General features: G+C 34.7%; 1 non-coding gene across 1 annotated transcript; it reads left to right on the top strand.

Moving 5' to 3' along the window:
- The first annotated feature begins 5,211 nt into the window (after positions 1-5,211).
- On the top strand, positions 5,212-5,285 carry Trnav-uac (transfer RNA valine (anticodon UAC)). The gene has a single exon. It is a non-coding gene; the product is annotated as a tRNA-Val (tRNA).
- Positions 5,286-25,096: the final 19,811 nt, after the last annotated feature.

Raw genomic sequence — 25,096 nt, 5'->3', positions numbered from 1 at the left:
ATTTTCATTTGAGTCTCAGTTTTTGTCATGGGTAAGATGGAAGTTCAGCATAGTATTACATTATAGGGTTGTTTTAAGAGTTAAATCAGATACCCCATATAACTGTATTTATCACATTACGTTCAGCATAATAATAATATTTAAAATTAGTGTTTCTTGCAAATATCTTACAAAGGTCTGAGAAAGCATCTAATAAAAGTTCGTTATTAATATTATTCTATTTTTTCAGTCTTTTATTTTTCCCTATCCCCAAATCATTCTACACAGCCAAAATTATTCAAGCATTATTTAAATGGTGCTATTTAAACTATTTAAAACACTTAGTGGCTCTCTAGTAACAAAATAAAATCCCAATATTTGGGAATTCAGTGGCCTACTTCATCTGTCCTTAACCTTTTGTTTCTAACTTGTCACTGTTCTAATATAGGAATTGTTCCCTCTGTTTTGAGTCTTTCAAAGACCCAGCTCCAAGTCTTTGTATATAATAATAGTAATACAGCTGTTTTTCAATTTATAATGAAGATACATCCCCAATAAACACATCTTAAGTTGAAAATGCATTTTCTACATCAAACCTACTGAACATCATAACTTACTAACACTACACCATGAAGTATCAGTTGTTTATCTTTGTGATGGTGTGGCTGACAGGAAGCTGTGGCTCACCTGTATCATGAGTCGCTAGTCTGAGAAAAGATCAAAATTCAAAATACGGTCTCTACTGAATTACATACTGCTTTTTAAAAATTCTTTTTATTCTTTTTTTAAACTTTATTCTGTTTATTTTTTAATGAGGTGCTGAGAATGGAGCTCAGTGCCTCACACTGCTAGGCAAGTGGTCTACCACGGAACCACAACCCCAGCCCTACATACTGCTTTTACACCATTATAAAGTTGGAAAATGATGTCTAGCCATGCTAAATAGATGATCACTTGTAATTACAATAAGAACATATTTATGGACTAGGTATTTTATTAACTCATTAGATCCTCAGAACAGCACTATAGATGTTCTCTATACCTTAAGTATAAGAGGAAAAAAAGGCCACTGACAAGATGGAGTCAGGGTTGAAACTCAGGCAGTATTGCTTCAGAGCCCATTCCCTAAATGATTCTACTGGAATGTTTCTCCCCATCTGGATTGCCTTTCCCCTCCTGCTTCTAGGGTCTTAAACAAATTACAATGTTTATATGTAAATTCCTAAAGAGCAGTTTCCATCTTTAAACCTCTGCTACTTTCAAGTAGACAGTCAGTACCAAAATTTTAATAGGCACTTAGTGGCATTTAATTTTATTTTATAGAAATCTGATTTTTATTTCAGTGAACATAACTTGTTACTAAACCGCAGAGAATTGCTTTCTTTTAAGGATTCATTTATGCTAAATTAATATTACATACAAAAGGAAATAAATCTAGGTAAAGCCAACCTCAGAGTTTTCTTTTTCTTTTTTTTTTTTTTTTCTACCATTTTCTAGTCAATGGTCAAAATAGAAGGTTCGGATGAGGAATATAAGAGAGCAAGAAAAACAGTGTCCTTCAACTTTTGGGAAGTTCTCCAATATTACCTTAGTTTAGCTTAGTGCGCAAACATATATTGAATGCCTACACTGCTATGCACTGTACTAGATAAAGGGGACACAAAGATGAACAAACATGTTCCCTAACCTTGAACATTCATGTTGATCAAATATTAAATTTCATATCAAAATTCTTATATTTTAGGCAAAAAAGGCTCAACATGAATATAGAATCAAGGTAGCTTTACATTCTGTATTTGAAATGAAGAGTAGATCTTAAAATTATCTTTAAAATATTTAAATATGGTAGAACTAAATTGCACATTAAAAGATAAATGTCAATAAAGGGCGAGCAATGGAAAGATCATTTAATTGGTTTGTTGAATAATCTGAAGTTTTCAGGGTACCAGCACAAAATGTTTCTTTGCTGTTTTGTTTTCCAAATATACCTGTAAAATACTTTCCATGACCCTTAAGGACATCTTGGGCAGACCCATAGATTTTCAGACCTTTCAAAGTGTTACAAGTTCAGTACAATTACTATGGCTCTAATGTCCCCTCCAAAGCACTTACTGAACTTTAAATTACTTTTATGATGGTATTAAGAAGTGGGACCTTTAATGCTCTGCCTAATAAACCCAATCATGGGGGCTTTTGTGGGAGTGGGTGCCTAATTTGAAGGATAAGTTCATCCAGCTCGAGATTGCTTGCAATGTCGCCATGCCATGAAGTTACACAAAGGCCCTCGCCAGATGCCAGTACCATGCTTTTAGACATCCCAGCCTCCATAAGCCAAATAAACTTCCATTGTTTATAAGTTACTAGTCGTGGTTTCTATCATATCAACAGAAAATAGACTTAAGGTACTAGTTTAGTCCAATAGCCCTCCAGATATGCCTATCTGCTTCTAGATCCTCTAGGGTAGAGAGAGATGACAAAAGAGTAGAGGAAAGAGGCAGATTTCCTATGCTTAATTGTTATAACTCTGTCCTTACTGTTAATGTCCCCGCTTTAGCAGACACCCAAACGCTGACTCTTGTGAGGGCCACAGTTGTGAGTTTCTGTGAGGTGTCTCTCAAGGGGCCACTCCACTGCACATTTCCCTCCCAAAGTAGCTCTGAGCACTCCATAGACCTCCAAGTGGCAACAGCACTCCTAGCAAGGATACCTCAAGGGGTTCAACCTAATTTCTTCAGAACACTTGTCCCTGTCACCACTAAAACCCATGCATCCTCCCTCTGGACCTGCCACTTCTCTACATATTTCTCCTTACCTCAAGTGGGTTCAGATCAGAGGATGGCTAACCATGAATAATGGATAATCCAAAGCTGTTGGGGTACCAACGGTCAAGATTTTGTCACTTTGTTTTTCTACTCTCTGCTTTCAAATAAACACCCTGTCAAATCATTTCCTTCATCCTCAGTGACATCATTGGCAGACCACAAAGCTCTTTGGCTCTTCCTATCTCACAGAGATTCTCATTTCCTCCAAGTATTTGTTTTTTGTTTCTTGTTTCTTGTTTCTTTTTGAATTGAGTAGGGGAGGAAACACCCAACGTGCTCTGTCAATTAATAATCACCACATTTCTTTCTCTTAGAATTTTCTCTCCCCATGGTAATCATATAGACTGGAGGGCATCTGGCTTCCCTTAGAGGGTCTTTTTAAAAATAGGAGGATAACTTACGTGTAATATTTTCAATGCTGAGGCTTCTAAGATCATAAGAAATGTCTCATTTTATACATGTATGAAAAGAATGTATCCCCAGCACCACAAAAAAAAAAAAAATGTGTGGAAGGGTGAGAAAGAGGGGCAGTTTAGAATGACAGGGACACTTGTACAGGGAAAATGCAAGGTGTGAAGCGGTATGACAAAGAATGAAGTTTTCTTCATCTGTTTTGTGGTTCTTTCTGTTAGCCTGTGCAGACCAGAGTGATTTGAGAGGAATAATACTGAGTTTGGGTTATTTTCCCAAACTAAATCACTTCCATCTCCACTCTATCAGTTCTCAACAAGTAAACCCTGAGTATGCACACATCTGACGTGTGCAATCTTGTTATGGTCCTTGTACATGCACATACAATATATGTTGATGTTTGGGACCCCGGATGATTTTAAGAGGAAAAATAGAACTATATTTATAGAAATAAACAGGCATTTGACTGTTCATTAGTACCTTTGCAAGAGACTATGAGTGTAAAAAGAAATTAAATGGAATCAAAACCCTCTAAATTTTCCATAAAGCAGTTCTAATATGGCAGGAGATGAAGAAAAAAGTCCAAGCTTTTAGTGGGGAAAAAAACAGTCAAGGGCTTTCTATGACGTTCCATCCTTCTCCCCTCTTATTACAAGGAGGCTCTGCTGCAGCAATTCTCAATCTGCTAACTGTAGTGAACAAGTTCCATAAAATGTTAATAGAAACAGACACTTTGGGTTTGGGTATAGCTTGGTGATAAAACCCTTGCCCTCAGCATGCAAAAGGCCCTGGGTTCAATTCTCAACTCTGTCAAAAAATAGAAAAAACAAAAACTTTCCAAGTTGCTGAGGCCGGCCTCAAACTTGTGATCCTCCTGCCTCAGCCTCCCAAGCAGCTGGGATTACAGGTGTGCACCATGGTGCCCAACCTAGAACAGTTTTCTTAATGAAAAATGTTTCAGAACATTTAATACACTAACATATAATTGTGAATTCCAAAGATAAGTGCACAGTTGCTTAACACATTTGAGCATAAAGTTTAAAGTTGTACCTATTACCTTCTCAAAGGATGAAAGTAACATGAAACATAATTTGGAAAACCTTGTTCTATTGATATTTTTAGAGTCTTGGTAAAAAATAAGTTCAGCATTCATTTAAAAAACAGCCTCAGTCCAGTAAATGTGGACTGCTCAATTCTTATGTTTTTTTTTAATTGAATTAAAGTCAATAACTAAAATAGGGCTCTATCTATTCAACCAGTTATTGATTCCTGAAATGTAATTAAGTCTTTGTTAAATGTCAAAGCTGATAGGTTAATAGGGGAGGAAAAGGGCAGTTCTGACTTGTGTTTCACTGTAGACAGCTTCACACGAAAACAGATGCAAACTGCTTCCTATTATGGACCATTTGCCAATGCCGAATTCAACTTAGGTAGAAGACCAATCTCAAGGAAATTTATTTCCTACTGATGGGAAACAACCCAACAGCTAGAGTTCTTCCTGTGATCTACTCTTTTCTAAACAACTGCCAGAAGCTCTTGGTTAATTTTTAGTGGCACTCTAAATCAAGCTTAATTGGTATTCTGTGAAGGAATTATTCTTTTAGAGTTGGAAATACATTTGCTGCATATTAGCGAAAATTACAAAGATTATTTATGTCACTGATATGCTTCTTTTGGAATAGCTACCATTTTATTCTTACCTTTGACTTTTATGATAGTATTAACCATCATGTAAAATTCACAGTATTTTCTAATATCAATTGATAAGAGCATTCTCCAGGATTTCCAACTGAAAATATAATTTTATACATGTAAAACTTGTTATCAGTTTTGGCATAAGGATGCAGAAGAAAGTGTTAGAATTCCACAAATGCTGCAATTCACTTTAAAATACAGAAGTGCTGATGAGGCCTTATTCTATTGCTTAAAATGGTATTTGCTTACTGTCAAGTGCAGGTTTTGATTTTTGAAAAAAGGTGTTAAAGAGTAAGAGAAGGGTTGGGGATATAGCTCAGTTGGTAGAGTGCTTGCCTTACAAGCACAAGGCCCTGGGTTCAATCCCCAGCACCGCAAAAAAAAAAAAAAAGAGTAAGAGAAATCATGAACCCACAGGATCAGGAATTGAAAAAAAAATTACAACAAAATGAGACTGAAAAAATAGTAAATTAATGAAAATAAATGTAATGAAATGATACCAAAATTCTTTCAGTAGTGGATATTTAATGCAATACTGTACATCGTTACTAATACTAATCAGGTAAAAACCTTATATTCCAGAAGGAAATTGCTGATCACATAAATGTGTTTTTGCTGCCTTTATGTCATTTTGGAAAATAAAAACGGTTCTATATGACCTTTAAAGAACTCAAGTAGCCAGGCACAGTGGTACACAGTGGAATCGCAGTGGCTGGGGAGGCGGAGGCAGGAGGATCTCAAGTTCAAAACCTGCCTCAGCAACAGCAAGGCCCTAAGCAACTCAGTGAGACCCTGTTTCTAAATAAAATACTAAAAAAGGACTGGGGATATGGTTCAGTGGTCAAGTGACCCTGAGTTCAATCCCTTGTACACCCCCCAAATAATCAAGTAACTCTCTCTGTGTTTCATAAAGAAAGTAATAAACATTTTGCATTAATACCAACAAATATCAAGGATTTTCTATGATCAATATAGTTATTTATATTTAAGATATGTCAAAATCTGAAATTGGTTTAGAAGATAGTATTTCCCCCTTGGGAAAATCATTATTTTTATCAGTTTAACCAAGGTCTAAAACAAGAGAAATATTTGTGAAACATGTTTAACAAAGAACTTGTATTCAGAATATGTAATTAACTTACATAACTAAGTAATAAGACAAAAATCCTGACTTTAAAATGTGAAGATTATTTGATCAGATATATCACCAGGGAAGCTACAAAATGACAAACACCTAAAGTGATCAGTATCATCACTCTAAGGAAAAGACAAATAGATGCTATAATGAGATACCATTTATGTGTTAGAATAGTTCATTAAAACACCTGAGCATACTAAATATTGGTAAGGATACAGGACAACTGAAACTCTTCTACACTGATGGTGGAGAAGAGATCAGTGGTTTCTTCAAATGTTAAAAATTACATCTACTATATAACCCTGCTATTCCATTCTTAGGTATTTACCTAAGAGAACAAGAAACATATGTCCTTGCGAAGACAACGGATATGAACGTGTTTATAGCAGTCTATTTGTAGTATTTCCAAACTGGAAACAACCCGAAAGTCTACCAACAGATGGATGGATAAAGAAATTGTGATATACTCATATAATGGTATTTCCCAGCAATAAAGAGGAGTGAACCACAGATATACACACACCAACATGGATGAATCTCAATCTCAAAATAAGTAAAAGAAGTTAGGCAGAAAATAGTAAAAAAAAAAAAAAAAAAAAAAAAAGATAGAGAGAAAAAAATATCTGGAGTCTATTTATATATAACTGCAATCTAAGCTATAGGGATGCAAAGCACATCAGTGGTTGCCTGGAGATGAGGGTGGAGAGAGGGACAGATGATTAAGGGGCTCAAAGACAGCATTGGAATTGTGGAAGTTTTGTTACTATAATTAGGGTAATGATTTCATGTGTATATACAGATGTCAAAATTATCAACATGCACACTTTTTTTTTTCTTTGCAGTGCTAGGGATTAAACACCTGGGGTTTTGCATATGGTAGGCAAACACTCTACCACTGAACTATAACCCCAGCCCCCAATATGTACACTTTGAATATGTGCTTCTTATTGGATGTTAGTTACACCTCAATAAAGCCATTTAAATAATAATTAAAGTAAGAATCATGTTACCAAAAAACAAAATGATTTAGAATATAGGAGTCAAAGTAACTTTAGTTTTCATTCATGTATTTCCCCCAGAAGAGAAATTTATTACAAAAGAGGACTCAGGAATTGCTTAAAAGAGGGTTTATGTTCTATATGTATCTACAGTGCAGAAAAGAATTTTTAGAAACTAGTCATACTACATTTATCTTACATGAAAATGTTTGTGCTACTGTTCTGTTTAAAACTGAATGGATTTATTTATGAAGTATTAAGTACTTGAACATATAAATAATGGTTTTGCCTGTGCTCTTCCCATATTTCCAACTGCTCTGGCATGTTTTTCTTTGAATCTTGTACAATCACCTTGAATTCAACTTGAAATGCTGTAAAGTGTTTTGGAGTGCCAGGTCTAACTCACAGAGACCTGGGTTCAAATCCCACTTATTCTGGAATCTTGGGCAAATTCTGTAAATGAGAATTATATGTACTTTGTAGGGTTATTATATCAGGCTTAAATGAAACAAATAAGTGCTTGATAAATATTTGTTTTGTTATTAAAAATCCAAATATATTTTTCTCCAAAACAAGTAAACCCCCTTCCCTACTACCATATTTCTTTTCAAAGGTCTACAAATAATCCAATATCACAAATTTGGAATACTGGGAAGTATTTCAAACTAAGGGATAATTGTTTCACTCACCTTACAGTCCTCAGGATCCTCTAAACATTCCACTTTCCACCCTCCCCTCCACTTTCAGAATTAGTCTATCACAAGTGATTTTGATTGGACTTGGAATCATGTGGAATGTTTTTTAAAACGTGGATGCCCAGACTGCACCCCAGACCAATTAAATAAAAATTTCATCAGGGAATTTTAATGTGCAACTGGCATTAAGAATCCCAATTTTGTTCGTTTATTTGGTTGGTTGGTTTTCATTTTGTTGTTCCTATTTTGCCTGGTTTTGTCTAGGAACTAATTGTAGAATTTTGTTTTAATTTCTGATGATCTTTTCGGATCTTGATTTTACCGTGAGGCGTGCTAGCTTGCCCTTGCTGCTACTAGTTTCTGCAAGTTTAGACGTCATGCCAACAGTATTTTTAACCAATTCATTTGTGTAAAAACAGAGTAAGATAGTAGCATGCTTCTGGATAATCCTCTATATCTTAGCATTAATTCATTAATCAACACTTTGGGGGATATCATTAATCAAGTATTCTAATTACAAATCTACATAATTGCACTTGATGATACTTCTTAATCTGCAACATCATCCCTTCTAAATCTTCTACAACAGAAGACAACCTGTCAGAGGACTGTCTAAAATCAAGATATATGTTATAATCTTATCTGAAAATACAAGGCTTATCTACCATTGTTTGTTTTGTTTGTTTGTTTGTTTTGCCACTGACAATTGAACCCAGGGATTCTTTACCACTGAGCTGTATCACCAGTCCTTTTTTTCTTTTATTTTTATTTTGAGACAGGGTCTCACTAAGTTGCTGAGACCCAGCACAAACTTGAAATCTTCCTATCTCAGCCTCTGGAGTCACTGGGATTACACTGTACCCAGCCTGATTAATTTTTTTTTTTTTTCAAGCAAGCCTCTTCTAATTCCTCCTGGTCATGAGTTTCCTTTTTCAGTGCTTAAAGAATCAATAGTCCATCCAAGAGTCTTAATGGGAGTCATGTCAAGCTCTCAATCCTGTAGTTGGCATTATCTTTTATTTTTAAATGGAGGATTTATTTTCTTAATTCTAAATTTTAGAACTCTTCAGTTCTCTCCAAATTCTCAAAGATTGTCAATAGGCACTTAGTTAAGACATTTCTAATTTTTTTTTAGTTGTAAATGAAAAACAATACTTTTATTTATTTCTATGCGGTGCTGAGGATCGAACCCAGTGCCTCACACCTGCTAGGCAAGTGATCTACCACTGAGCTACAATCCCCTAATTAAGACATTTTATAGATTGAGAGTGGAATATTTTCAGTATTTTGAGATACTATTCATCCTGGCCTGGAGACCAACTAGAGTGGTGGATATTTCTTTACTATTTTATTCTCTTGGTCTCCCATTTCTTCATACTAATATTTATTTTGCTTCACAGAAAAGATGCAAACATACTTAAAAAGTTAGTTGAGTTAAAAAAGAAAAAGATAAGTAATGCAACCTAATTTCTTCTCTTCGGTAGCATTATGTCATTCACCCCAAGTGGAAGCCTTAATGCTATTCATGTTTCCCTTACAAATAAAACTCTTTTTTTCTTGCTATTAATAATTTTCTTAAGCCTTAGAATCTTCTGAACTTTGAGCATTATTTCCATATACTGATTTCTACCTCTTCAAATTATTTCTCATTGATACTATTAATAATATTTCTCTCATATTTCTTTCAGTTTTTTCAAGACTCTTTTAAATATGAACTTGTAGGGGAATTCTCCATACATTCACTTTATTGATTCCTGTTTTCCCTCATCACTGTAGATCAGATATTGGCAAATTCTCTGTAGAGAGTAAATATTTTAAACTTTGTGTCAATACAGGCTCTGTTGTAGCTACTGAACTCTGCCATTGTAGCACAGAAACAGTCATAAAGCTCCAATAAAACTATATTATGGACACTTATTTTTGAATTTCACATAAATTTCACATATTACAAAATATAATTTTTTTACTTACAAACTATTTTAAAATATTGTTAAAAAATTATTGGCTAATAAACCTTATGAAAATAGGTGACTGGGTGGAATTCAAACAGGTGAAGTTCCAGTTTGCCAACCTTCCTGTATAAGAGTGAAAATATGTAATATATAATACAATATAACATAATATAAAGGGAAAATTGTTTTTCACTTCTTAGGAAATCTTGAACTGATCTTAAACAACTCTTTTAGGCTCCAAAGAGTAGTAGCCTCACTCTTTCAACTTTATATGCTCTCTTTCAGGAACTTTGGAAAAATGGTCTCAAGATCTGCCCTGAAAACATTCAGAAACTCCCACAGGGCTATTCTCAGAAGGGCCATTCTCTCCTTCAGCCAGACTCATCTTTCAGAATATGAATGTATTTCCCTTAAGGAAGAATTTCCTTTTTTCCCAGGCATCTGATAGTATCTCAAAATCCTCTCCACCAACATTCCCAGAGATAGGGAGAGAGGGATCTTCATAATTTCTGTTAGGAGGCTTCAATCAAACAGGATTTCTGATGGCCTATTTTGATATCCTGGAGTTCTTGAGAATACCATGCAGCCTTAAATCTCTTTTGTAGAATTATCTTATATTTTTAACTTATATCATTAACCATCTACTGAGAATTGGGATAAAAAGTCAAATAAGAATCAAAATTTCAGATGTAGATTTAAAAATGAACAAATTCTCTCTAATAATAAATTTTTTCAACACAATTTTCCCATTTAAATATTATTCTCTTGCTTTCTAACATTCTACATTATAATAATGCATTATTGTAGTCCACTGAATTTCTTCCCATATTCCTTCCCAAAGTTTTTTCCTTAAAAGAATGCCATAAGTACCATATGAATTTTAAAAGTCAATGAAATTAACTATTAAATTATATGTATTAATTACATAATTTGAATGAATACATTCAGGGTAACTTTTGCATCTATAAATTCAAATTAACAAATATTTGGGATTACCCATTTTGCAATTGTGATATGCTGTATGCTGCAATACCATACCAGCCATCTGGGGATCCCAGTCTGGTCATTAATTTGTAAGATGAAAAGAGGAATATGGACTTTGATGTCAGGTAGATTTGAACTCTTAGAACTACCACTCACAAACTGTTATCTAGAACAAAGCAGATACTATCACCCTTCCTGCTGATGGTAAAAATGTCACAATACAAATACATAAATTACAGGAAAATTAACTGCAGTGAGGATGGACTTTAAATACTTGATAAGGAAATGGGATTAAAGAAGGACTTTGAAAGACATGTATAAGTGCAGAAAGTGGAACTCAGTCAGGGCCAGGAAAAATTACTATTCCTTGATTTGTAGATATAAAACATGTGAAATTTAAAAGCATCTAAGCTTTACTGTTGGCCTTAAACATTTAGTTAGCCCCATATTATTTTATGGCTGCCTCTACATTTGTCTTTTGTTGTTTATATTTTACAAAGTACCCAACTGAACATGTTGTGAAAATGTTATGAACTGATATAATCCAAAGTATATACCTATTTTTACTCATTGCTCTACATTGTTAACAAAAAAAAATTTTAAAGTAAATAATCAAGGAATTCTATACATTAGACTCACTATTAACCAATAAAAGTTTAACTTTTTTACTAAATTTATATTCAATTCTTGCATAGCCATAATCTATTTTTTAAAACTTTTTATTGACCATGATCTATTTTATTGGCTTTTCTAAACCATTCTTGCATATATCCTTACTCCGTTTTAAGCATAACATTTTACAGTACGACAAATCACTTAGACACCAGGAGAATTTTTTTTGCCATTGTACATACTCTCTCTATAAATATTCCTGAATAGACATTTTTTTTTTCAAATATTCCTTGATCTTTTTCTAAAAATTAAATATCATTTGGATGGGTACTACTATGGTTTAGATGAGTATTCTCCAAAGACTCATATAAAAAGGCTTGATCCCCAGGGTTACTAGGAGGTACTATGGACTTTTAAGGGGTGAATCCTAATGGGGGGTCCTTGTATGACCTAGAGAGACTCAAATCTTGTTCTTTCTCTCTCCCTCTGTTTCTCTGTTTCTCACTCTCTTTTCTGGCTTGAGATGTGATCAATCATTCTGACATGTACTGTGTCATGTTTGCAGCCCTCAGCAGAAGCCCAAACCAATGGATCTGCCTGATGTTGGGCAGAACCTCTAGAACCATTAGCCAAAATAAATCTCTCCTTATAAGTAGCCTGTGTCAGCTATTTTGTTAATGTGTTAGAAAACCATCTAAGATGTTGACCAATCAGAAGATCTGAGGATTCAAAAGTAAGCTTATATCTGTCCAGTTTATATCTGTCAACCCTAGACTAGCAGTGTACTAAGTGCGTGCGTGCGTGCGTGAGAAGGGGTGAGATGTAGTGGGTGCTCTCCAGGGACTGTTCAAAACTATTTGTGAAGTTCAGCAAGAAAATATAAGAACTTTTATCTACATTTATTTTGAAATTCTATTTTATATATGTGCAGACCTTATTTGCATAATAATATATGTATACAGTTGGTAAATAAATCAATCACCATGTATTGGAAAATATGCTCAACTATTTTAACTGTTATGGATATTTAAACAAATTAAAAATATTTGAATACATCAATCTGGAGTGGAACATCAGTCCTACTTCTTCCCACTTTTCAGAGTGCCAGGTTTGGACAGCCTGGATTTCCTCTGCCCGTGGGCTGTGGGCACCAGCCCCAGGATGTTTGTCAGAAAGTTGCTGCAACCTTGCAGGACTGCACAAAGACAATCAGTACCCTTTGAATCTTGAACTCTGGGTACCATTCCAGAGTTGGTTATAAAACAGGAATAATCCAAACCCACAATGTCATTTAGCATACCAAAGAATAGATGGACTTACAGGGCTGATTTAGACTTTTCTATTTTGCTTCACCATTGTAGATGTTAAAAGAACAAGTGCTCCATATCCCTGAGCCCTGGTTCTAACAGGTATCCTTGTACTGTTTTCCTTTATCTACACTAGATTGACAATAACAAGTAGTTAATAGAAATTCCATAATGGAACAAAATATATTAACATCATCTGTAAAATAATTTTGGATCTTACAGAAAACATAATGGATAAAGGTGACAATAATTGTTTGCTATGCTTCCAGAAGAGAGGAGACTTAGACATCTCTGGTGCCTTAAAAAAACAAACAAACAAACAAATAAAAGGAGGAGGAAGAGAGGAAGAAGAGGAAGAGGAAGCAGTAGCAAGAGAAGAAGGAAGAAGGAAAAGAAAGAGGAAGACTCTTATTGAGAGACCCTTTCAACTAGGGGAATGAAGGTTGCTTTGGTAGATCTTTTTCCTGAGTGAATTTTGAGTAATTTAAAAGGAACTGTTTTAAAACTACCTTTACTTTAAGAATAGCTTTAGATGTTGTAATGGACTACATTACAATAAAGATGACTAGATATTTTATTGTCTCCTAATAAAGGGTTTTATATGAACCAGGATTACCTTTCTGTCTAATCCATTTTGCATTGTTCTTTTTATTTTTATTTTTTTTTAAAGCCTCAGACTGGGTACTTTATAAGGAAAAGAAACTTATTTGGCTCATGATTCTAACAACTTAAAAGTCCAAACACCATGGTGTCAGGATCTAGTGAGGACTCCTGGCGTGTCGCAACATAGTAGAGAAGCAGAAAAAGCCAAGAACATGGGATGGCCTAGCTTTTTAACAACCTGGTCTGAGAGAATCCATTAACATGAAGCGTAGCCCATTTCAGGGACACAGCCATTAATTCCTTACTAGGGTGGTTGCCCCATGACCTAATTACCTCCTACCAGGCCCCACTTCATAAAGGTTCTACCACCTTTCAACATCACCACATTGGGCATCAAGTTTCCAGCACATGAACCCGAGGGGGATAAAACACAAACTCTAGCGCATTCATTTATATGCACTTTCAATCTGTAGAAGTATAGCAGTAGAAGATGAGACGGTGGCTACTGACTTCTAGAATATATCTGACATTCCGGGATTATTTTCACAAAATACTTAAATTGACATCATGTTCTTGCCACCTATCTCTTTCTCTGAAAATAGGGCACTGTCAGACATTTGGATTAAATTGAGAATTCTGGTCAACTAAGGAGAGGGATCTATTAATTTTTATTTACTTTAAGCCCTCTTTTGGAATGAGCAGTGCCTTGAAAAATAAATCTCATGAGAATTAATGGTTTAGCCTAATGAAACATTTAATACTCTTTCTGATTCTGTCTTCTGACTTTTTCTTTGAAAATGTAGGCTGAGGACTCTGAGGCTATTTCTCATATTTTTTCACCACAAAGGATAGGAATTCTCTAATATAAAAAGTAAATCCTGCAACCACATGTGTTTGGAAATCCTAGATACAAAAGTCACTAATTTTCTTCCTGGTTTCCAGTTTCTATCAACACATGTTGTCAAATTTGTTTTCCACACTGAGACACTGCCTGAGTACACATAATCTCAAAGATGAAAGGTTATCTCACCCTCCTTACCCACACAGTACCCACACAGTAGCTGCTGATGTTGGTCCTCTGTAGCAGTGGGCCATGACACTTGCTTCCAGTCTTTTCTTAAAGAAGCATTTGTAGCTCAAAAGGTAAACTCTAAGGTTGTAAAGTCAGCATTGGTTACGGCATGGTTTGAGAGTTATCCAACACTAGTCTCTCCAAAAATAATTTCTTGAAAAGTAAGCCAAAACTCAGCCTGAATAAATCACCCGATAGTATTTTTTTTCCAAGAGTGAGTACAAGTGTGATGATGTACTTGGTAAAGATTCTGAACAATCATCTAAAATGCTGCATGTATTTTGTGCAGTCTGTAAATAATAGCTCTGCACAAGATGTCCTTCCAAAAAGTACGTAATGATGCATGAGAATTTTATGATTTTTAGATATACATATCATCTTGCATTTAAGCTATTTGCAGCTTCCTACTTTAGTGTTTGGTTTTGTTTATCACAGAGCATCCTATTAGGTGGAAATAAAATTCTGCCAAACTGCACTGTGTGCAGTGAGGGTATGCAGTATTAAAGCTTTGGAGTTGGATAGAAATTCCTGAGTTAGAAAACAGACTCCAGAGTTTAACTAGCCTTATTTTATTTAAGGATAACAACTTCTAGTTCACAGGTTTGTTGTGAAGACAAAATGGAAACAGGTATGTACAAGACAAAGCTCGGCTACTGACACTTTGCTCAGTCTTCTACTGCAAGGACCATTAGCTGGGAGGCTGTGCTAAACTGCCGACAATCTTAAAATAGGATTGCACACTCTTCTACGAGAGAAAGAAAGAGCAGTATTGTTTGTATTTTGAAAAAGGTAATTTTCCCTCTAAATGTTTACTTGCTTCTCAGTAGCAATCTTCAGTCTTGCAGTTCAGAAATGGAGCAAACCTTCTCAGGTTAAAACATTTTATTACAGTTATTCCCATGGAACCTCTGAGGAAAGGAAGTCATGCTGATCATAGGAAATTGATTATGTTAGACTCCATCTCAAAATTCAGCTCTTGCTGCTTTTCAATCTCTGTCTGCCTCTGTCCGGGATTCAACCAGGTCATTGCTTGCTCTGGCATGACTCATAGTGAAATTACAAAGATACCTGTCTTTATTTCTCCTATTCATCTCTATCTAATCATTTCACAAATTTTCATTCATAATGTATACCCATGCTTTTCACACTTGGAGCAAAGTAGTCAATTTTCCAAACTTTAGTGACATATAATCTTTTAGGGCAGACTTACCACTCAGTACTCCTGGGTCTCTTTGTTTATTTGTTTTAATAATGTTAAAGACTTTTTTCCATACATTCAAAATAATTCAATATCCAAAATAAAATCATTAAGTCATAAAAAGAAATATTCTGAATTAAGGTAACTTTATAATCTCTTTCATATATGAAAGTGAATAAGAATAAATACCTAGAAGACATAATGAAGTTGCTGCTTCATCATGAGGCATTTCAGTTGGCATTAGTGACTAAGTTCAGTATGCAGTAACGTGAGTAGCTCTTGAAGTTTCAGTGGGAGTTAGGATCAGTTACAAGATTAGTCTTCCTTGAGCTTTGGCACCCATCATGGACTCTGCTGTGCCTTGCTTTGTTGCATTTGGACAGGATTAAAAGAACAGTGCAGAATAGTTGCTTCATGTTTTAGCTTAATAATATCCAGAATTTGCTAGTGCCTGTTGGTCATCGGCTCTCCAGTTGCTTCTGGGCCCCTATCAAATTAATGATTCGGATACGTTAGTTCATGTCCAATGACATGTCAGTTACCCCAGTATTTCTTTGTTTTCAGTCTGGATTATCACAAAAGAACACATAACTCTAAGTCTTTAAAGTGAATTTCAGAGTACAAAAGAAAAAAGTCATGTAAATCAGGATTTTTTGAACATATTTTTACCATGTCCCACATTAAAAAAAATATTTTGTAACACAACTCAATACACACACAGACACACACACACACACACACACATACGCCACTTATAGAGCTATACACTAATGTTTTTAACCTCTTTTATTTCATGTTTTCCTAAGTGATGGAGAGCCACTGGTGGTCTGTGATCCCCTTCTCAGGAGTATCTCCAGAATCTGTTTCTGTGGCTGAGAATTCACTGAGTTTGTCTCTGTCACTGAACAATTTTAAACCTTGTTGTCTATTAAACCCTGAAAATAATAGGGTTATGTTAGTCAGCTTACATCATAGGAACAAGTAACTGGGATAACCAATTTATTTTTAAAAAGGCTAATTTTGGTTCACAGTCTAGGAGGTTTCAGTCCATGGTTGGTTGACTCATTGCTTCTGGGCCTGTGGGGAGGCAGCACACCATGGTGGAAGCACATGGTAGAGAAAACCCACTCACCTCATGGCTAGGGATTATAACAGAGAAAGAAAAGACCATGCCCCTTCAAGGGCATGCTCCTGATAACCTCAAGATCTCCCACTAAGCTCCACCTCTTAAAGTTTCCACTCTTTTTTTTTTTTTTTTTTTTTTCCATTTTTTTCCATACTGGGGATAGAACTCAGAGTCTCAGGCATATGCTACGCAAGTACTCTGCCACTGAATTACATCCCCAGTTCCTTGAAGTTTCCACTCTTTGCAAATAGTGCCAAGCTAGGGACCTAGACTTTAACACATAGAACTTTGGGGAACATTCCAGATTCAAACTATAGTATTCTACAATCACATAGTCCAGAGACTATGTTTGGAATCCAGTTAACTGTATTCAAATAATTTTTACATCAATACTTTCTGACTACTTTCTGATGAACTAAACATGTGAGCTATGGAAAAGTATGTAAAATTCAAAGTACTTAAAAATAAAAATGTATTATTATCTCTGTAACTTCCAGAATAACATCTGCAAATACCGTCTGTGCTTAGGACAAAAGGAAAGTGCCTCTTGCTTGCAGGAGGGAGAGCTGTTTCCTTAACTGAAATCAGTTTAACACAACAGGAAAAGGTGCACAATTCTTGCCTTGACCTACTATGGACAGGCTCTGTAGTCAAGACATTTTTGAACACTTTCTAGTTGTCTTTTAAACTTGCAATCTATTTACAGTGCATGGTTGGAAATAGACTTTTTATTTAGCTGTGTGTGCAGTTGGCAACCAGGATTGGGGACAGCTTCTGTCTGCCACAGCAGAACTGTGGAGAAGCAGATGTGGCATGCTTGATGGAGCCTGGACTAAGAAAACCTGGATTTGCAGTTTCCATTCCTTGTGAATTATGCTGTCTTAAGAAAAAAAGCATTTAACTTCCCAGAGCCCCAGTTTACTATCAAACATACAGAGTGCCTATTGAATGCCAAGCACAGTGTCAAGTTTTGGAAGAAAAAGATGACTCAATTATAATCCACACACCAAAAATGGAAATAATAATATTGTAAGATACTGTTCTTAGTATTATTCACAAAATTAAAAGAAAGATAAACACAATGTTTCACCCATTTTAGGATTATTTCCCCATGTTAGCATTATTTTTGTAATCGAAGCAGCTTTATTATGATATATAACACAATGTTAGGACAATGCAAAAAGATATACATTCAGCCAAATGTATAATTAAAAAGCAAATGCAGTGTAACTCTCAGACAGATAGATGAAGTCATTGCCCCAGAAATCTCCACTAACTCTGCCCAGTGAAAATGTCTCCCCATTTTAAGGCAGCCACTTTCTTAATTTGCATGTATCACACTTTGTTGGCACATACAAATATATACAGATGTATACTACATCCACCTACACATTAAATTGCACATTATATTCACATATTGTTATAGGTAGCTATATGTAGCCACATACATATACATCCTCAACAATTTATCATTTTTATGGTGGAAATCTTCAAAATCCTTTTTTCTAGCTTTTTGAAATATATAGTACATTCTTGTTATCTATGATCACCCTACAGAACTTCTTGCATTTGTGGTATACATTTTTCTATACCTGATTTACTTCATTTAAAATAATGTCCTTAAGGATAATTCATGTTTTTATAAATAACAAGAGTTCCTTATTTTTATTTTTTTAATTTATTTTATTTTTTATTTAGATTTAGTTGTATACAAATGGGGTACAACTTTTGATCCTCTGGTTGTTCATGAACTAGAGTCACACCGTTTGTGTAATCATACATGTTCATAGGGTAATGATGTTTGTCTCATTCTATTATCTTTCCCCCTGCCCCCTCCCCAACCCTCATTTTCCTCTATACAATCCATTCTTTCTCCATTCTTGCCTCCCCCCCCATTACCTTATTTTTCAAAACTGAATAGCATAGTGAAAAAACTGTATTTTCTTGATCTATTCGTATGCTGATGAACAACTAGGTTGATTCCATATCTTGGCCATTGTGAACAATGCTACAACGAACACTGAAGTGCAGGTACTTCTTTGATTTCCTTTGAATATACACTTAGACAAGGGAGTGCTGGATCTTTTGCACCACTTTCTCACCAACTCTTTTTATTTTCTTATATAATCTTAGCTAGTCAAGAAGGTATGTAGTATTTCATTTTATCTTAAATCTCATGTTTAAGTTAAATATGAGATTGATTACTCATTCAGAAGATTGAGCCTCTTCATCAGCCATTTGCCTTTTATGTGAAATTCCTGTTTAAAATTTTGGCTCTTTTTAATTTCTTTAAATTGAGTTGTCCACCCTCATACCATGCTCTGGACATGATCTTTTTGTCAGTATAGAGAGTATAAATGTTATGCAAATGACTTCTCCCACTCCATACCTTGTCTTTTAATCACTTATTATCTTCTAGTGAACAGAAGTTCATAATTTTAATATTAATCATCTGTTTCTTTCGCTTTCCTTATGTTAGGTGCTTTCTCTGTACCAACGACATGTACTGAAAAGACCATCTGTTTTGCTCACTGCACTCCAGGTCTACTTCTGTGATACAAGTGTCTGTATACATGTAGGTCTGTCTGTGGGTTCTTTATGGGTCCAGTGACCTATGTGTCCATCTTGGCAACAATCCCACAGAGCTTTTATTTCCTTACTCATTGTTATCTACTTATTTACTCGGTTACTGAAATATGTGTGCCATCATTTCTCAATACAATTATGATTTATCCACTTCACATTATAACTCTATAAATTTTTTGCTTCATATATTTTGAAGCTAGGTTATCAGATCTAGGTTATCACAATTTTAAATTTTGTATGTGTTTGTTATGAATTCTTTTGTTGAAATTCTTATCACAATGGAATATCTGTTTTTATTTCCAGTAATATTTTTGTTTCAATGTCTACTTTGTTTGATATTAATGTGGTAAGGCTACCAATTATTAGATCACTATTTGGTTTATCAAATTACGTACTTTTGTTTCTTGTATCCCATGTCTTATTTCTTAGATGTGGAAGGTTTTATTTGTTTGTTTTGCAAACAATAGCTATTTGTGATTTTTTAAAAAATTCTTGTCTTTTAATTGGATTATTTAGATTGTTTACATCTATTGTGATTAGAGATCAGCTATCAATTTAATGCCTTTCTGCCCCCAATCTACCTTTCATCACCATGTTTGTGTCATTGGGACATTTCTCCCCTGACAGTTGGCACACTGTTCAGTCACTGGAGAGACACAGAAGAGGGATGGAGAGGTTAAAGGCACATAGCATCTTCCTGTATACAGCTTCCTCTGGCACTTAGAAGGAGGCTTCAGAAAGTTTTGTCGTTGGGCAATCTTAGCAAACTTTTCTGCCATCAATCTGGTAATGATCACAATCTCTCCAGGGGGTCTGGATTTTGACCCCAAGGGAAAAGGAAAACTTCCAGATTTGTTCTGCTCTGGATAATTATTCTCAGTTCTAGAGGTAGAATGTCTTCCCTTCATCTACTCTGCCTGCATTCTTTATGGTTCTGTTTAGCCTTAAGTAGTATTTCCCTATTATATACTTAAATATTCTTTGTATTAAAACTTCCCTCTTCAAAATACTGAGTGGTTTTTTTTTTTTCTCTCTCTCTCTTGAATGAATACAGGTTTTAATCTTCTATCGCACTCTGTGCTTTCCATTTGGGTCTCTTATTACATGAGATGTTTTTGTTATTCCATTTATCCATTTATTAATTTGAAAACTATATATACTTTTACCATTCTTAAAGGTGATGCAATTATTATGACATACAAACTTACAATGAAACTTGACATTTTTGACTTTTTCATGAACACACAGAAACTTTACAAAAATTTAATTCCACTTAATACCTCTAAATTTTCCTGTGATTGTTGTGCACTTTATTTTTTATCATTTTTAACCATTGAAAGACTTCATTATTAGTATTTTATATAGTCAATTTCATTTGGATTTACCTAGAAAATTTTCCTCATATGGTTTATTTTTTTCTACACTTTCGAACTTCTGGAATTTTGTTTGATTTTTATTTGGGGGGGGTGTTGTTTTGTTTTTTTCTAACTCTGGCTTAGGCAACATTTTTTGTATTTATATTCCAGCGGATCTATTGTGACAGATCACTCAGCTTTCATTTGTCTTGCAGTGATGTAATTTTCTTTCTTTTTTTTTTTTTTAGTTTCAGGTTTTATTTTCATAATTCTCTTCCTATTAAAGCAATAATCTGTATTTCTATAACAACACGTAATATTTTACTCATCGATATGTTTAATATATTGAATTTATTTGTACATATGTAATTTTAACTATATAGTAAAGGATATTTTTTTCTGGTGGAGAATTGTAGATTATCTGTCATTTTCTTTTATCCCTTTGATGACATTATATCTTTGTCTTCTAGCTTCTATTGTTTCTGCTGAGAAACTAGCTGTCAATAAAATTGTAGGTCTTTTGAAGATAATCTGTACTTGTTTGCTCTATAAATGCTTTTAGAATTTTTCATCTTGTCTTTGGTTCTATGGAATTTCACTACTATATATCAGGAATGAATTTGTTGGTTTTTTTTTTTTTTGCTTGAATTTGGATTTATTGACTTGTAAACATTTGGCTTATGTATTTTGTGGGATTTGAAAAACTTCTCAGCTAATTTCTCTATGTATGAAACTCTTGTTTTATTTTCTGTCTTCATTTCTTCAAAGACTCCACTTCCATGTATATTAGATATTTTCACTGTTTTTCTTCCCTCTTCTTTTGTATCTTCTCTCCAAGAATTTCTTCATGCTTTATAAATATTTGCTTCTGACTAATCAGTTTATGATTTTCTGTTCATTCTTATTTTATTTGTAATTAATCTCGTCCAATAAATCCTTAATTTTAGTTATTACCTTTTAAAACAATTTTTAGATGTTGCTATACCTTTATTTTATTTGTTTATTTATATGTGGTGCTGAGAATCAAACCCAGTGCCTCACACATGGTAGGCAAGCGCTCTACCACTGAGTCACAACCCCAGCCCAACTTATTACCTTTTAACTTTGTATTAAAAATTTTCAGCTCTCTGAAACGTGTCTTTTATCTCTTCAATCATATTAAGAATATATGTTGTAGACTGGAGTTATGACTCAGTGGTAGAGTGCTTGCCTGAGGTCCTGGGTTCAATTCTCAGCACCACATATAAATAAATAAAATAAAACATTTATTGACAACTAAAAAATTAAAAAATTAAAAAGAATATATATCATATTTTGAAACCTATGTTAAATAACTCTATTAGCTTCTTCTGTGAATGTTTCTATTGTCTATTTTTTGTGTTGTTTTTATTCCTGTTGTCTTGTTTCTTAGTGTGTTTGGTGGTTTAGGGTTGTGTGTAGATCATTATATAAAACATAAAATTTTATATAAAACATAAATTTTAACTTGAACCTTGGTCACTGAGAGGACAAGTCTATTTCCAGTTTATCTTTACTTCTATAGAGTAGCCCTGGGAGACTGAATCTTTGAATCCTGAATTCAAATATTTGTTCTCCTCATTTCATGATCTGTCAAGATGATGTTTAATGTCTTAGCACTTCTTCTAGAATTGGCAGAAACCCTTAAGGTTAAGCAGCAACATATGTCAAGTTTATCACCCTGGATTTGTCTTCTGAATATTAGCCCCGAAATTCTTTACTCTCGTCAGCAGTCTGATGCTTTAGACGGTTTTTAAAAATATTACCTAACATTTCCAGCTATTCTCAATGTAAAGATTGAATTGAATTGCAGTAGTTACAACTCTCCTTGTTCTTCATTTCTTTCTATATCTCTGCCTTCCATTTAGAATTCATTTTTCTCCTCTTTGAAGAATGTTCTTTAGAATTAGTTTAAGCATGTGTTTTGCAAACCCCCTCAGGGTTTTTTCTTCTGAAAATGTCATTAGCTTGTCAGTGAAAACACCAGGAAGAGGCAAGCAAGCTGCCCAGTGTATAAAATAAAAGGAGGCCCTTATTCTCAGACTTGTGTGCTTTGCATGCTAGACATCTGAGAGGAAGTCCCTTCTTGCAACCTGCATGACTTGGTTGCCTCACCCTAACTCTGGCCTTGTATTTTGCTTTCATTATTGATAGCTATTTCACTGGATGTAGAGTTTAGAAGCTGTGTTCTTTCAGTTCATTGAAGGAATATCATTTAATTGCCTCGTGGTTTTCTTACTGCTGGTGAAAAGCTAGCTGTCCATATGATTATTTTCATTTTAAGGCAATGTTCTCTCGCTGCTGTAAGATTTTTCACTTTGTCTTTGCCTCTATATTCAGCTTCCTTGAATCTAGTTAGGCTTATTAAATTAGTTAGATATTAGTTAAATATTAGTTAGGCTTATTAAATCTATGTGTTTCAGTCAGCTCTTTTGCTGCTGTGACTAAAAGATCCAACCAGAACAATTGTAGGGGAGGAAAAGTTTATTTAGGGGCTCATCACCTTTTCAGAGGTCTTAGTCCGTAGCAGGCTGGCTTCATTCCTTGGGGCTCTAGGTGAGGTTGAACATCAACGTCAGAGAGTGTGGCTGGGGGAAGCAGCTCACATTGTGATCCAGAAGCAGAGAAAGAGGTCTCCATGTGTCAGATACAAATGTACACCCCAAAGCCACACCCCCAATTCCCACTTCCTCCAGCTACACCCTACCACTTCAGTTATCACCCAATCCTATAAAGTTATTGATTCACTGATTGGGTTAAGACTCTCACAACCTAATCATTTTTCCTCTGAACCTCCTTATATTGCCTTACTTGTGAGTTTTGGGGAGACACCTCACATTCAAACCATAACACTATGAATCTATTTTTATCAATTTTGAAAATTTTTTGCCATTATCTCTTTAAAAATTGCTTCTACGCAATTATATTTCTCCTTTCTTTGTGAAAATTTAACTAAGTACATATTAGACAGTGTTTATCCTTTGTCTCATTACTCAATTTTCCAGTTCACTAATTTTAATTTTTGTTGTATCTAATCTGTTTTCTTATTCTTTCATCAAATTCTTAATTTTTATTATTTCCTGTTTAAATTCTATTATTTTATGTGGTTCTTAAATTTTCTATATAATTTCTTATATTCTACATTTTTCTGCTGAAATTTTCAAACCTATTATGTCTTTCAACATGGAAGACACAGTTGTTTTTCAGTCTTTATCTGATAATTCAGTACCTAGAGTCCTATTGGGTTTCTTTCTGTTATCTCTCATATCTCACAAGCTCCTTGTGCAGCTTTTTATCTTTAATGGTCTGCCAATCATTCTATTTGAAAATTTGTTTATAGTAAGATTTCAAAGACTAGGATAATCTTCTTGCTTCAGAGATTTTTTTCTTTCTGTCAGGTATTGATGGCTAGAGTACTAGTACCCTTCATCTGTTTTTGAGTCTTAAGATTTTAGGAAACGTCTGGAAATCTTAAACCAGGGTTTATTTCATGTGAGTACCAGTTTCTTTCCATTTTATTTTTATACAAAGAGAAAGATTAAAATAAGGAGGGGAGGAGACAATGTCCCTATCCTTGTTAGGCCTGGATTCTGATTTTTGTTCCCACGGGTTTCTAAGGTGGTTGCATGTCACCTCTTTCACATTGGTAATACTCTGAGGACACACTGGGCCTCCAATCTCAGGCCCACAATTCCAAATTTCCTCTATTATCAAATATTGGCCCTGCCATTCATCATTTACCAATTGGATGGCTAATGTCTCTAAGAAATATTCAAAAATGTCTTCCAGTTTATTTTCACTATGTTCAGTCATTACTTGGTCTGTCATACCAGAAGTGAGATGACACTGGCTAGTTGATTGATTTGTAGGTTGGCTGATCAATTGATTTAATTTATTTTTAATGGACCTAATACCACTAAGTTTGTTTCAGGGACTATTATATCTGCTTTATAAAAACTAACTCCCTGAATCACGATAACAACCCTAAAGGACATACTTATTATCATCCAAGTTTACAAATGAAGTATGATGGCTCAGAGAGTTAATAAGTTTCCCAAAGTCCCACAGCAAATAAAACACAGCACCAGGATCCTGACTGAGGCAGTCTGGCCCTAGAGCCCACACTCAACCATCGTGTTTGGCTTCCTCTTCAGAAGTTCATTATCTGGAGAAGTCTAGAGCTTCTTGAGCCTCAGATCTATTTCTCAAAAGGATGTGGATACTAAGTACAGAACATTCTGTCACTCCTCCTGGGTCCAACCTCCAGAATCCCTAGGGTAGCCCACTCCAGCCATCAATGCTGCTTCAGAGTCCTTCAGCATAGGAGACTTTAATGACAAGAAAGAAGAGCTGCGAAGAACTTCACCGATTTTTAATTGTGCTTCAATGTGCCCTATTTGAGGTATGAAAGACAGAAATTTTACAGACTGTGAATGTCTTAGCTAATAAGCCCATGAGGGTTCAAAGCCTTCTCTATTTGCTATCACTACAATTTTGTTTTCTTCAGGCTAAATTATTATTATCTATAGGGAAATTGTAGTTTCA

Source organism: Sciurus carolinensis, chromosome 4 (assembly GCF_902686445.1).
Source record: "Sciurus carolinensis chromosome 4, mSciCar1.2, whole genome shotgun sequence".
NCBI classification, from domain to species: domain Eukaryota; kingdom Metazoa; phylum Chordata; class Mammalia; order Rodentia; family Sciuridae; genus Sciurus; species Sciurus carolinensis.
Note: the sequence above shows the minus strand (reverse complement) of the source record. Positions and strands in the feature narration are given on the sequence as shown.